General features: G+C 40.5%; 2 pseudogenes across 2 annotated transcripts; one reads left to right on the forward strand and one right to left on the reverse strand.

The window, feature by feature from the left end:
- Positions 1-715: 715 nt before the first annotated feature.
- Positions 716-2,144, reverse strand: LOC306642715 (thiosulfate sulfurtransferase/rhodanese-like domain-containing protein 2; annotated as a pseudogene). Its single transcript has one exon. The product of its transcript is annotated as a thiosulfate sulfurtransferase/rhodanese-like domain-containing protein 2 (transcript).
- A 9,474-nt stretch (positions 2,145-11,618) lies between these two features.
- LOC306643109 lies at positions 11,619-12,575 on the forward strand (annotated as a pseudogene). The gene has a single exon. The product of its transcript is annotated as an uncharacterized misc_RNA (transcript).
- The last annotated feature ends 1,956 nt before the right edge of the window (positions 12,576-14,531 follow it).

The raw sequence follows: 14,531 nt of genomic DNA on the forward strand, positions 1-14,531 counted from the left end.
TAGGGCCATTGAGCTTATGTGGATCTCTCAGAGAGAACACTTAAAAGCTAGAAGAGTAAGTGTTGGAGGGAACAGGCCTATGAGGGAGAAATCTCTTGCAGAAATCAAATCCATAAAATATGAAGGTGGGCCACATCTATAAGGGTATTCTCCATCAGATGAGCTGCTGCTGTACACCATGGAATGATAAACTTTCCTGTAAATGCCCAGGCAATAAGTATTTTATACTGTGTGGGCCACATGGTCTCTGCTGAAACTACTCTATTGTGCCACAGATGCTATGGGAAGAAATGGATTGGTCTTTTTCCACTACATTTTACAAAAGCAGGAGGTGGGCCAAATTTCAGTATACAGAGCTTCTCAGGCAGCCAGAGAAGAGACAGAGGCAGGGGAAGGGGAAGGGGACAGTGGCAGATGACCTAAGTGGCCTGCTTTAGGAATCCATATTGAGGGCCACAATTCACAGATTTGCAACAGGATGGACAGGTTTGCTGACAAGGGCAATGACTACTAATAGCCTGTGGCACAGTGAGAGAAGGCATGAGTGACACAATAACCAGGCTCAAGACTCTATCCTCAAAAACTTTGGGCCATACATTTTACCATGCTCTCTCATCTCCTGAATTAGAATACTCCAGTAATTGATCAAAACTTGACTCTATCTCTCCTCCCCCTGCGAAGTGTACATGGTCAACATGGTGACCAGTTTGCCCTGATGGCAAAGGCTAACAATGAAGTTTCTGATTGCCTTTTCTGCAGCCTTGACCTTCTCTTATACATGGCACCCACTGACTCTGAGAAGGCTTGGGGAATGCTAAAGGCGCCACTTACACAAGCAAATGCCCATCCTCTCCAACACTGGGCTTTGGTACAGGGTTTACAGAGAGCTGAGCATGCTGTGAAAGTTCCCTCAGGATGCATGGCTGTCAGGCTGTGCACTCACATTCCTCTTTAAAAGTGTCCTGTGTAGGTCCTGAAGCTTGTCTGTCCCCTTTGTCTTGACATGTGACACAACAGGCTGTGAATCCTTGTCCTTGACATGCAGGAGAGTTCAAAACAAGATGGTGGCACTTGGGAGTGGAGCAGAGTTTATACTGGTCCCACTGCACTCCACAGTATGAACATTCTGCTAACACATCACTGTTGTAGCACAGGGCATAACCCTTGTCAAAAACAAATGACTTCCCCTTATAAAAACCATTGGGAAACTCTTCCAGATACTTGTGGATACCACCCTTGAGCGGGAACACTTCCTTACACAATACATTGGCCTTCAGTTAGGCTGAGCCATGCTCACAAGGGATGCCCGCAGTGCAGTTCATCCGCACCCTCTTCTCTCTGAAAAGTTCTACATTTTTGTCAACAAAGCTAGGAAAGTAACTGAATTTCCTGATGTCTGGGGCTAAGAAGCCCTGCAATCGACCTCTTTTGCTTTCATTATAGTTTCTGCAGTCCTGTACAATAGTATCACTTGTTTGTGATCTGGCTGAGATAAAAACTTTTCCACTTCTTTATGAAATTCACCTGGGGATAAATGGATTCCAGGCTTCTTGTAGGAGATCTTATTGGGGCTGATCCACATGGGCACGATTTCTTCAAATACACCAACACACAATTCTGGAAAACAGTGAGCTCCTCCTCTGCTGGTGTTTAAATCTTTCTTACAAAGATGATCCATAAATAATGGACAAGAAAGCATGGCTTCTACATAGAGTCTGGGTGGTCAATTTGCTTCCACCAACTGTCCCATTGATTCCTTCAGTAGCAATTCCAATCTTGCCTGTGAGGTGCAAGTGGTGACACAGTGTTGTCTGCCAGGCACAGATCCACTGGGGATCCTCTAGGTCACAGTAGTAGTAATAAAGTAGCATCTCCCCTTCTTCACTGCCCAGGTCACTTTTCAGCTCATCGGGGCTAAAGTAGCTTGTATCAGGGAGCCAAGCATACACCTTTTGGCTATGAGTAAAGTACTCTTTTAGAGGGTTCTCTTTGTCCACAGATGTGATACTGTTTGAGGTACTCAATATTGCAGCCAGTTGCTTTAAAATAAAAGCAGTCTGGTGATAAATTTCATCAGCATGTTGTGTTGCCACATGTCTGTGGATGCTGGTCTGGTTCATGAATAGCTGATGGCAGTATTTCCACCATTTTTTTTTTTTTTTTTACATTCATAAGGAGATGCAGGAACTTCTTTGGTTTTGATGAAAAGGGCAAAGGCCCACCTGTCCAGAGTCTTTGCCAGGTTTTTCTCTGAGGACCTGCCTCTGCCTGGCAATGATTGCCTTTCCCCTCCCTCGAGCTGACACTCATGCTGTGCATTCACTAGGCTTGAGACATCACCTGGCTCTGGAAGTCATCCTGCATTCTTACCATAGATCTCAATGCCTTGCCTTCTGGGGTGCTTAATAAATGCTGGTGCTCTAACTGAACAAATAATACATCTTTATCTCCATGTAACTTGAACATCCTAGAAAAGTGTAGAATGACCCATGAAAAACTATTTTCTGAATGGAAATAATTTTTGATGAGCCATTTTCACATTTGGTTGAAAGGTGAGTGCTTTCTGAGACACTGTATATTTTCCTTCCAAGGTTCATCAGGGGAAAAAAGGAGGACTCTATTCAAATTTTAAGTCAGAAATCCCCCATCTTGGAATACATGACACACACAGGGTGGCTGATGAAGGGTTTTTTAGGAAGGGACCTCACACAGAGATGTGGGCAAAGATGAGGAGTCCACTGATGGACCACCTAAAAGGAGGCTGCACATCCAGGTGTGACAGGGAGAGACATGTTCCTGGATCGTGGCGTGAGGCATCATGGAAGAACTGCTGCCACCTCAGCAGTGGGCTTAGAAATCAGTCCCTGCCAGGGTTGTCTCCAAGCAATACCACAGAACTCAGGGAATGAACACACTGGACTCTTCCCCCTCTAGCTTGCCTCCCCTCAGAAGTGTCTCTCATTAGGTTAAGGTGAATCATTGCCAGAGGTCCAAGAAGACATGCTGATGCAGGATGCCATGCAAATGGGATGCTGCTGAGGGGTGACATGCAAAAAAGAACTAAATAGTGTAGAGTTGGGAATGTCATATATGTATATGTATCTGATACATATATGTATATGTATCTGCATTGATGATCTGAGAGTTTTAAAATGCTTCTCGCTTAACCAATATCAGAAGATGTTAATAAAGAACATGCTGCATGACATTCAATGATGATTTTTCTATCTCTTTAGTGCAACACTTTATTTATGTTTCTCTATTTATGTGTTTAGAGTGTTGCCAAGGTCAGAAAATAGTTAAGAAGATTTGTGAGATGGGAAAGATAAAAATCAACAACTTGAACTCCCAGGACTGAGAAGTAGTATCTAGTGTGGAAACATTGAAAGCTTATGAAAATGCAAAGCTAAAAAAGAAGAAAAGTATACATTACAGGGACCAAGAAGATTAAGAACAGAAATAGGCAATTATTTCTTAGCAAATTCATTGATGGAAAATTAAAAAGAAAAAAAAATGAAGAAATACAGGGAAGAAAAAGATTCTTACTGATATCAGAAACAATTAGAACAAATAGTTACTTAGTCATTAGAGCAACCAGCAAGAGGGAACTCTGTAATATTTGAATCATTTAAACAATACAGAAATTTGTGATTTGTTATGGGTTGAAATGTGTCCCCCAAAAGACTGTGACATCTTAACCCAGTACCAACATATATGAACCCATAAAGAAACAGATTTTGAAGACATTCAAGTTAATATTAGGACATTGAATAGACCCCAATTCAGTGACTGTGTTCCAACTATGTGATGTGATCATCATACTCCAAGGGAAAAAGCACTGTTGCAAATGAAAAAACTCAAAACAGACCAAAAACTGGGAAGAATTGTACAATGTTATCTGTAAGAACAATTCCCTTCATAGATGATAATGTGATTGACAATTTTAAGCACTTTGACTTCTAAAGAATTGTCACAGAAAAAATGGCTCCTAGCTTCCCCAGACACAGCTACACTGTCCGTCCTTCTCATCACATTAATAGTGACACATCACACTCCAGACAGTCCCAATGGCTTCCCCTGTGTTCTCTGATGTCAGTCACATTCATAATCATGCTTCTGTTACAGAATAAATTGTAATTATTTCCAAGACCATTGTGGATTGCTGTATTTTGCAAACAGGTGGAGGTCTCTGTGGTTACTCAGAGGTTTCCCAGGGTTCTCCTCCCTAGACTGAACTGTCATACCCAGTAAAGCTCATCTCCCCATAAATATGTGGCCCATGATTCTCACACCCATGGAACCACACTTACACAAACCACATGGGTGGTTACCAAAGAGAAAGTGATAAAATGCTGTGCCAGTCACAGTGAATGGGGATTAGAAATGCTAAACTCTCCTCTAGGAATCATGGCTGGCACAGACCTTTAGTCCTGAGCAGGTTTGTGTTTTAGATTTCCCGCCCTCATCCACTCTCATTATGTCTGCAACTCTTCATTCCCCCTTTGCCCAGTACTTGAAATTGCTGCCACCTGCTCCCTGAAGTTGTCACAATCACTACAAATTTTATCAACAACATCTTAAGCGACACACATCTATCCATTCAGGGATCCTCTTGAAACATTGCAAGGAAGACCATTCCAACACCTATTTATATGCCTGGATAAACTATTGCTACAAACACTTTACATACCTATGTCCAACATCAAGAAAAATTTCAAAAGGTGTATGAATTTATTTTGTACACTTGTGGTCCCTGGAGTGAGAGAAACTTTCCACATTCCAGATCTGTGACATAAGCAATTCACTCAGGATCTCCAAATGTTATTTCTTAAAATGAGAATGAATGCTAATAATGTTGTAGTGAAGGGAAAATGAGTTACAATATTACAACACTGCATAATGCCTACTGAATGATTTTATAATTGTTTTTATTTTTGTTTCATTATTATTACCAAAAACAGGATGATTTTGTTGTTACCATTGTTTATATTTTTACTGCTTGATTGCCAACTTACATTTTACTTGCTACCTAAAACTACACACAAATGTTGTATATTGTTTCCATAATTAACCATTTAATTTTCTAGGACAAAAGATCAGGTTTAATACCTACTAGAGGCTTACAGTTCTGAGAAGGAAATGAATATTCTTTCAAGTAATTTTTTTACTCCCTTCTTTGAACATGATATTTAGTGGGTTTCTACCAATTTAATTTGTTGTTAAAGAACTGTCTTCTCTACTCCCAGTTACTTCTGCTTTCATGGTTAACAAGCTGCACTCATGCAGTTCTTCAAACTGACTCTGTCCTCTCCACACTGCCTATGTATACCTACTTCTTGGTGCTGTCTCTCCAGCCCTTGGGTGAAATCCCAGGTTCCTTTAGCTTACCAGATTATGTTTAAAAAAGAAAAATCCACTAGTTCTCTCCAGACACAAAATGAAGCCTGCTTACAGTAATTACATTGCCAATCATAGGTTAACAGTCAAAACAGGACACTGCATTGAAACATGAACTTCTCCCAGGCACAGCCAGGCTTGCTGAAATCCTGTACAGCTAGGCCAGCAAGCAGGATGTAGACTTTTTGATTTGAATTTGATATATCTATCTCTTCCACCAGACCAGCCTAGTGATCTGTTTTCTGACCACTTCAACTCCAGCAGCTAGCATGAGATTAAAAAAGCAAGAAAATATCACTTGATGGATGCTGCTCTTCCCTGAGCCCACAAGGATGCTCTCTGGAATGTACATGTGATCAGAGGGGACATTTCATGGACATTCCCTGCATTTTCCAGGGCCCTGCTCCTGTATATCTCCTGGCTGCTCATCACAGTTTTTGACTCTAATGGGGTAGAACTCTTGCTGTCACCATCTTTTTCCCAAACTCAGGGCTTTTGAGTTATAGTCTAACTTTGGACCCTCTGGTGGGCAGGCACTTATTCCCAAGTCAGTCTCTTCACTGTTACTGGGGACTTCAACTTTCTCCTAGTTGGCTCAAAGATGGTAAGAAAATGGTTTCTGATCCCCAAATGTCAGAAGGAATGTAGGCAGGTTCTCACAGTTGGTTCATACATTGGAACTGTTTTAACAAAAACTGACAACAGATGATTAGGAAAAGCTTGCAGTTAAAGAAAAAGAAGAAAGAAGAAAGAAAAAAGAAATGGTTTTAGTGCCAGGTTGCACTTGGGACTAACAACCATTAACCACCTCACCACTGCAGATTACACTCAGTCAGAAAAGAGGAAGCTCCATCTGGAAACCATCTGATTGGCTGCAGTCAGCACATTTGACCACAGGCCCATGGTCAGATCAGTCCTCAGCACAGGATTGCCTGAAGCTACCTTGCTGTGATTGGCTAAGACATAGTTGCTTGGTTACAAGGGAATTCCTATAGTTAGTTTACACCTTATTTGCATATCAAGAGAGGTTAAAGTTCACCATATATGGAGGCCACTGTGGGACAAACTTTGTCACCTAAGTATGGAGACCGGCTTGGGGCAAATTTATTTCAGTTTAACAATCAGCACCATTTGTACATATTTTTAAATTTTTGAGAGAGTGACCAAAATGTAGACACCAATACTATCTTCTACAATCATCACAATTGAATTGCTTGAATTCAATATAGACTTCATAATTTCCCAGTGTAATGTTACTTAGATGAGCTGAGCATTCTGGAGCATGGCTACATTAGACCAATCAGGAAACTGAAACAGGAGGATCACAAATTTGAGGCTGGTCTCTGGAACTTCAGGGCCAGAAAAAAATTGGAGACCCTAATAAAAATAGAATATAAAAAATTTAAAAAACGGAGATGTGGCTCAGTGGCAAAGCACCCCAAGATTTAATTCCTGGTATTGACTCTGCCCACAAAAGGAAGTTAGATGTCTTGTAGGTTTTATGCCTACCATGACAAGTCCATGGGATGTGCCAGGACAGCAGTGCATGACTGTTTGAGTACACGATGCAGTGTCCTCCACAGTCTGGGGAAGGTCATGCGTTCCTCTCATCATTAAAAGTAAATGTGACACAACCCATTCATGGGTGGCCCTGGGCCTCCAATTCTGTAATCATCATGTAAAATCCATTCTTTTACATCACAGAATTAACTTCTGATTCTCTGTTTTATGCCTATGATTTAAAAATAAAAAAACACATAACAAATAAAATTAATAAAATCAAACTTCTATTTTAAAAATCACATTCATTTGCTGGATTTTTCTCTTTTGAAACAAAATCACTTTTAGCTTTTAATTCACTAAAAACAGAAAATAAATGAAACAGACATTAATGTGAAACAATAATTGTTTTAGCAAAAATGCGTAGTGGAGTAACTTACTAGAAATACGTGAGAAAAGAATCGTTTCACACTTCAGAATTTTCAATTTTGAAATATTTAAACACATTTTACTGGTTGAATGTTCCTAATTCAAAAAGATAAAAGTTAAAAAGTTCCAAAATGTAAAAGGTTTTGAGCACTGCTATGATGTTCACAAAATATCAGATTTGGGATCATTTTCTATTTTGCTTTTCAGATTGGGGATGCTCAAACTGGATGTAAATTATGGCATATGAACACTTCATAATTTTTGTCTTCATTCTTGTGGACTTGAACTCCTAGGAGCTCCTGTCTCTGTTTTCCTCTTGTTGAAAAAATAAAATGAGAATTGTCCAACAGGATGCAATATATGATATTGTTAGCAGATCCTATGTAAATTTATGATTACACAAATGGTATCCTTTACACCATGTACAAACAGAGAAACAACATGTATCCCATTTGTTTACAATAAAAACAAAACAAAACAAAAAACTCCAAACTTGGATCCTAGAGGAATAGATGCAGGGGGATATCTAATGAAGGGCATAAAACCAGCAGGAGAAGGGACACAGCTGACACTGGGGTCATCTCCTCACAGTAGTTTTAAAAGGCAGTAAGAGCAAACTGGAGGGGCAAGATGACCCCATGATACAGTCAGCAATGCTGCAACTCTATCTCCCCAGATGGTTCTCAGTGGTGGCAGTTGGCAGAAAATACATTTGACAAATATTTTCTATGTACCCTACTGACCTTTTGAATGCAGTCAAAGATTTCAGCTTTATAAAAGTGTTTTCCTTTTCCATTGCAGGGAGGGACATTTCACACACACCCCTCCCCTCTGTGAAGCAGTAACTTCTCTTTTATGTCACCCAATGTCTTTCACAAATTCACCCAAGGACACCTTCAGAATGCTGGCACCTCCCTGGGTGTGGGTGACTTTTTACCATCTCCCAAATGGCAGGAAGAGTCCCTGCACAGTTCTCATTGGCATGAGGGACTTTTTGTGTTAAGGGGTTAGCAGCAAGCTCCTGAATGTGCTTTCAGGTATCCAGACTCTAGAAGAGTGGTCTATTTCTCTTTGTTCATTAATATAGTTCATAAGGACATATAGTGCAGAAAGGATGCTTTTAGCTTCTCCCTGAGTCGAGATTTTAATTTAACATTTTTTAGAGGAGTCACATTTCCTCTATTTTTATGGTAATTACTATCACATAATAATTGTACAAAGAAAGGGAACTCACTGGGATATTTCCACACATGGCCCTCACACCACCTTCCTCAGCACCTTTTCCAATCCCTAGCAACCTTCTTCTACATTCAAATATTTCTTTTGGTTTCTGCATTTGAGAGAGAACATGCAGCACTTGTCTTCATGTCTCCCTGTGTCATTTCATTTAACACAATAACCTCAGTTCCATCTACTTTCCTGGAAATGATAGAACTTCATTCTGCTTTATGGTCCAAAAATAGTCTGTCATATATGTGTGTGTGTGTGTGTATATATATATACATGTACATATGTATATAAAGTATACATGTATATACATATATAAAGTATATATGCATACATAGACATACACCTATATATGTGCGTGTGTATATATATATATATATACACACACATATATACATGCTCAGTCACACCCACATATATGTAACCATATCTTTTTCTCCATTCCCCTTGCTGATGGACACGTAGGTTGATTCTGTACCTTATCTATTGTGAACAGTGCCATAATCATCATAGGTATGCAGATATCTCTATGGGCAGACTTAATTTCTCTCAGATAAACACTTAGATATGGGACAGTTGCATCATAGGAAAGTTCTATTTTCAGTTTTTTGACAAGCCTCCAATCTATTCCCAAAGTAAATGTACTAAATTACACTTCCACACTGTATACGTGTTCCTTTTTATCCATATTTTAGACAGTATTCATCAATGTTGATATGATAGCTATTGTAACCTGAATAAAATCAAACCTCATAATTTTGATTTGTGTTTTCTTGATGGTTAATGATATTGAGCACTTTTCATATGCTTATTTGTCATTTGTATTTCTTCAAGAAAGTGTTTATTCAGATCATTTTCCCACTTTATTGCTTTATTTGTTTTTTTAAGTTGTTTTGAGTTTTTATATATTTTATATGCTGAGAAAAAATAATCGATAGACAGCCTACCCACAGCCTTTCTTGTGGGAGACATCTCTTTCCTGGGACCTCCCCAGAATCCACAAGGACCTGGTCTTTCAACTTCTCTGTGAAGAATCAAGTCCACTCATCCTCTCACTTGACTCCTGTCCCATCAACCCGTGAACCTGCTCCTTCTCATGTGAACCAGCACACATGAGGAAACTCTCCCTATCTCTCATCTTCTAGAAGATTTTCCACTGCCTGGATACCCTGTTCTATAAGAATCAGCCACCTTGGGTTACATAACCAGCCAGGATGCAGCCTTTCTTTACCCTTCGTTGGGCACAGACTGGGAACAACACTTCTCTGTCTGCAGCCAGGATGTCCTACAACTGAATCCTCACCTGACCCCAACAGCTTATTGATTGATTTCATTTAATCTTCATATCACCAATTTCTTACAACCAGAGGAAAAAGATGGGTCAGTGGTTACTGTTAAACTGAAATTCCTGAGACCAAGGATATTTTCTGCCCTTTCTACCCAAATGGATTTATAAATCTAATATAATCTTGACCAAAATCCCAGCAGACTTTGTTTTGTGGAAATTAACAAGCTGATGGTAAAATGCATGTGGACTTCAAATGTCCTCGAATGGCCAAAATAATTTTTGTGGAAGACGTTAGGATTTATATTACCTGATCTCAGGGATGAAAGAATAACAAAAGTTAGAGTAATCAGTTGTAGGATGTCAGCATGTAGGTTGGCATATAGACCAGTCAAGGTAAAGAGACAACTCAGAAACAGATCCACATACAAATGGTCATCTGATTTTTAAAAAAGATTCTCAGATGATTCATGGGGAATGAATGGTTTTTCAAAAGAACAATAGAAGTAACTATCCAAATAGAAAAATAATGACCTACACATTTCATCTCACATCATGGGTAAGAGGTTGGATTGTGAGCTGCCAAGATGGACATCTAAGTCATAGGTTTCAGCATCTGCATGGATTTCAGGTCAGTCAATGTACAGAGGAGTGAAAATCCTTCAAGTCGAGCACACTCCTCAGGATAAAGGGTGCTCTGTTTGAATTGCTTAGAGACACTCACTGTCCTTCAGGTCAGGAGACATTATTTTTAATAACAACCTTTGGGAGTAGTGGAATCTGTGGTATAAGCAAGATATGTGATTTGCACATGCACAAAGCTAACTGTCACATGTAACCTAGGTAACATGATATGACCCTGGAATAGATAGTAAACTGGACTGGTTTCCCATTGAAGCCACTTTTTGCTCTTTGCCATCTTATATGCTTGCCTCTTTATTAGCTCTCCCCTTAAGCCTTATAGCTGAACTCCAATTAACCTGTACAAGTATCTGTAAGAAAAGACCACGTGCTTGATTAATGGACCATCACAAGGTAATAAATTCAAGGATTTCAAATGAGATTGGAGTGGATTAGTTGAACAGCCTCTATATTCAATGACGAGTGTCTTTACAAGATGAGAGGGAGATACAGATGAGAGAGGAGAAACACAGGAGATAGCCAAGGAAAGAATTGAGGAAGGCCTATGGTTATGCTGCCATAAGCCAAGAACACCTGCAGCCCAGCAGCTGAAGGAGGTTGAGAGGGCTCTCCCTCAGAGCTAGCTGAGGAAGCAGTGACCTGACAACATTTAGGCTTTGCTCCTCTGGAACCTTGAGGTTGAAAATGTCTGTTGTAAGGAGCCACCATGTGTGTGATCATGTGTTACAGCATCAGCAGAAAAATAACAGGACACACAAAAATAAATTCAAATGTGTGACAGGCCTACGTTTAACCTAGGACAGTTATCTAATCTAGAAGTATAAAGTTCACATGATGAAATAGGAAAAAGTCCTCATGACCTTGGTTGAGGTAGGGAGTGACTTTTTTGTGTGAGAGAAAAAAATTAATGCTATCCATTAGCAATAAATCAAAATAAATAAAAAGAAATTAAAACAATTTATTTTAATAATAAACCACAAGGGAGCAGCTGAGTAGAGCAGGAGGAGGTGGTGGCAGTTAGAAGTTGCTGCTTTTTAGTGTAATTGGCAACCCATCAGGAATCGTTTCTCAGACTCAAGTTAGAAGTGAGAGTTGACATAAGTGAGGCCACCATTGCTGCTCTGAACTCAAGGGGAGAATGGATTTATCAGGAGTGAAAAAGAAGAGCTTCATAGGAGTCAAAAAATAAAAATAATAAAAGGTCCAGCACTAGGGATCCCCCTCCTATCAAAAGCAAGGACCGCTCTAAAGACAAAGGGACCACCAAGAACATGAATGAGAAGGACCTTGGCAGGGATAAGCCTAGGAAGAGGTATAGTGCTTCCAGTGGAAGCAGTAGCAGTATCAAGTCTCTGTGCAGTTCCACCTCCAGCTCAGGATCCAGAAGCAGCAGTCTCCAGCAGGTCTCGTGCCTCCTCTGCACCCAGGTGCTGGGGAAGCTCCAGCGTATCCTGCAACTCCCATTCCAGCAGCTCCTATGGATTCCCCAGTCCTACTGGGTGCAGACATGGAAAAGGTGGTGATTCTGCTCCAAAAGTCAAACAACCTAAAAGATGAAAAGGACAGCAAAAGGCAGAGCCCTTCCCCTAAACCCAAAATGCATGTTGGAAGCCTCACAAGGAATATGACCAAGGATAACAACATGGAAATATTTTCCACCTTTGGAAAAATTTAATGTTTGACACAGCTGTAGAAAGGGTACATCCTCATCTATCCAAAGGCTATGCATGTGTGGAGTTTGAGAATCCAGATGAAGCTCAGAAGCCACTAAAGCACATGGATGGAGGACAAATGGATGGCCAGGAGGTCACTGCTACTGCTGTGCTGGCCCCCTGGTCTAGGCCACCCACCACCCCAGTGATTCAGCCCTCCCAGGAGAATGCTGCTGCCACCTCCTTTGTGGCATAGGTGCCCCACAGAGGAGGAGGAGATCCACTTTACAAGACACAGTTCCTCCATGAGCAGAGAGTCCTGCTCTGCAGGACACTGCCATCACAGAAACCACTCCATTCTAACTGCTCCAGATAAACAGACCCACCAAAACTCATCTATACCTTATGTTCCACCAGCTCAGGGCTGTCACTTTCCTAGCTAAAGTAAGGTTGGCAGGAAAAAACCCCTCCCTTGGGTTGGCTTCAAAGGCAGCAGTTGTGGCCTTTCCTCTGCAGGCAGGTTCTGGCTGCAGATGTGCTGATGGTTCAGGGATGTGCACATTGAGGTACCCTGCAGTTTTCTGGTTAGAAAGATCACCCATTACTGTCTGTTCAGTGGCAGAGCCAGCAGGGTCCAGCACGCTTCTAGGTGGCAGTGTGACCCAGACTCTTCACAGGTGACCTGAGCCAGTCTGGCACACCTGGTTATACCCTTGTTGTTGCTGGGCTATGTCCATAGGAAGGGGGGACAGGCCCCATTCCTGTTAAGCCTAGTCTTTTCCCTGCTTCTTGAATACTCTTCCAACCTCTAGGGTTGCCCCCCACTTGTTAGTTGCTATGCAATCCTGCCCCACATTTCCCTTATTCTCTGAAATTGGTGAGCAAGTTTTGAGCCAGCTCTGCAAGATGATGACTGCCATCATGGTGGTCCTGCAGGATACCTTGGAGACTTGTACATTGCTTTTTCCTCTCTTATTGTACAGTCAGTACTATAAACTTGTTTTGAGTTGTGTTACATAGTAGTATTTTAGATCAATTTGGGTTTGTACTTTCTTGTGTAGTGATGAAAATGTATCCAATGATACTAGCATGAAAATGCAAAATTAAAAAAAAATACTACTAGGAATGTAAAAGGCAAAACTGTAACTGGAGGAAACATCTCACAATACAGATACATGACAATATACTCATATCTAAATGCACAAAGCAAACTTACCATTTCATAGATACAATAAAATTCTAATTAAAAATTAGGTAAAATGGACCTAAATTTAGGAGGGGAAGGTACTTGGGATAGAACTCTGGGGCAACAGAACATGAACCACATCCCCAGCCCTATTTTGTATTTTATTTGAAGACATGTTCTCACTGAGTTCATTAGTGCCGGACTCTTGCTGATGCTAGGTTTGAGCTAATGATACTCCTGCCTACCAAACTGCTGGCACTATAGCATATGCCACTGTGCTCAATTCAGTAGACATACAAATTTAAAAGGCAATATATGAATGGTCACTAAGCACATAAAAACACACTCAGTCAATAAATAAACACAAATGAATAGCATACTAAGATATGTCCACATATGATACTTATTAAAATAGATCTAATTAATAATACTTGGCAATAAAGATTCATGGTAAGAATATAGAGAGTCTAGAACTCTCACACTCTACTTTCTGATTAAAATGGTACAAATACTTTCAAAAACAGTTCAGCAATTTCTCTAAAATGTAAGCATGGAACTACCATATTGTTCACTATCCTACTTTTAGATATCACCATGGAAAAATGAAAGCATGCATTTATACAAAGATGGGTATGTGGGTAATTATAACAGAGAATTAGAAACCACTTTTACTAAAAGCACAGAGTCTTCACTCAGGCCTTTCAATGTCCAAACAGTAATTCAAGCAGGTTAAAGTCTGCCATCTCTGCTTTCAGTTCAGTTTTTATCCTCTTAGACTTTGGACCAGATCCCTGTTCAGTTCTGTACAAAACCTACCAGGTTTATGAGTATTAAATTTAGCTAACCTATCTTGTCACACTAGACAAGTGAGGACACCAATATAAAAGTTTAAAGTTTTGCGGGGACATTCAAGTGCGAGCTTTCATAACCTCCTGTTCCAGACCCATTCAGTGGCTCCTACAAGACTCCTGTCACTGTCATAAACTGGCAGTCAGTTTAGGTTCTAGGAGCAGCAGAGCCTCACAGACAGATCATTCCACTAAATGGGAACAATTACCCCCCATTGGAACTGAGGCTGCCACACTAAGCTGGAGCAATTATGCCATGTGTACTCATGGCTCCCCTTATCTGATAAGGCCTTCTACAGAGCCACCTCATAGAACCACTTCTGAGATAATGAGCAACCAGAACATAGCCTGACAAGATGAACTAC

This window comes from Sciurus vulgaris, assembly GCF_902686455.1.
Source record: "Sciurus vulgaris genome assembly, chromosome: 13".
Taxonomy (NCBI): domain Eukaryota; kingdom Metazoa; phylum Chordata; class Mammalia; order Rodentia; family Sciuridae; genus Sciurus; species Sciurus vulgaris.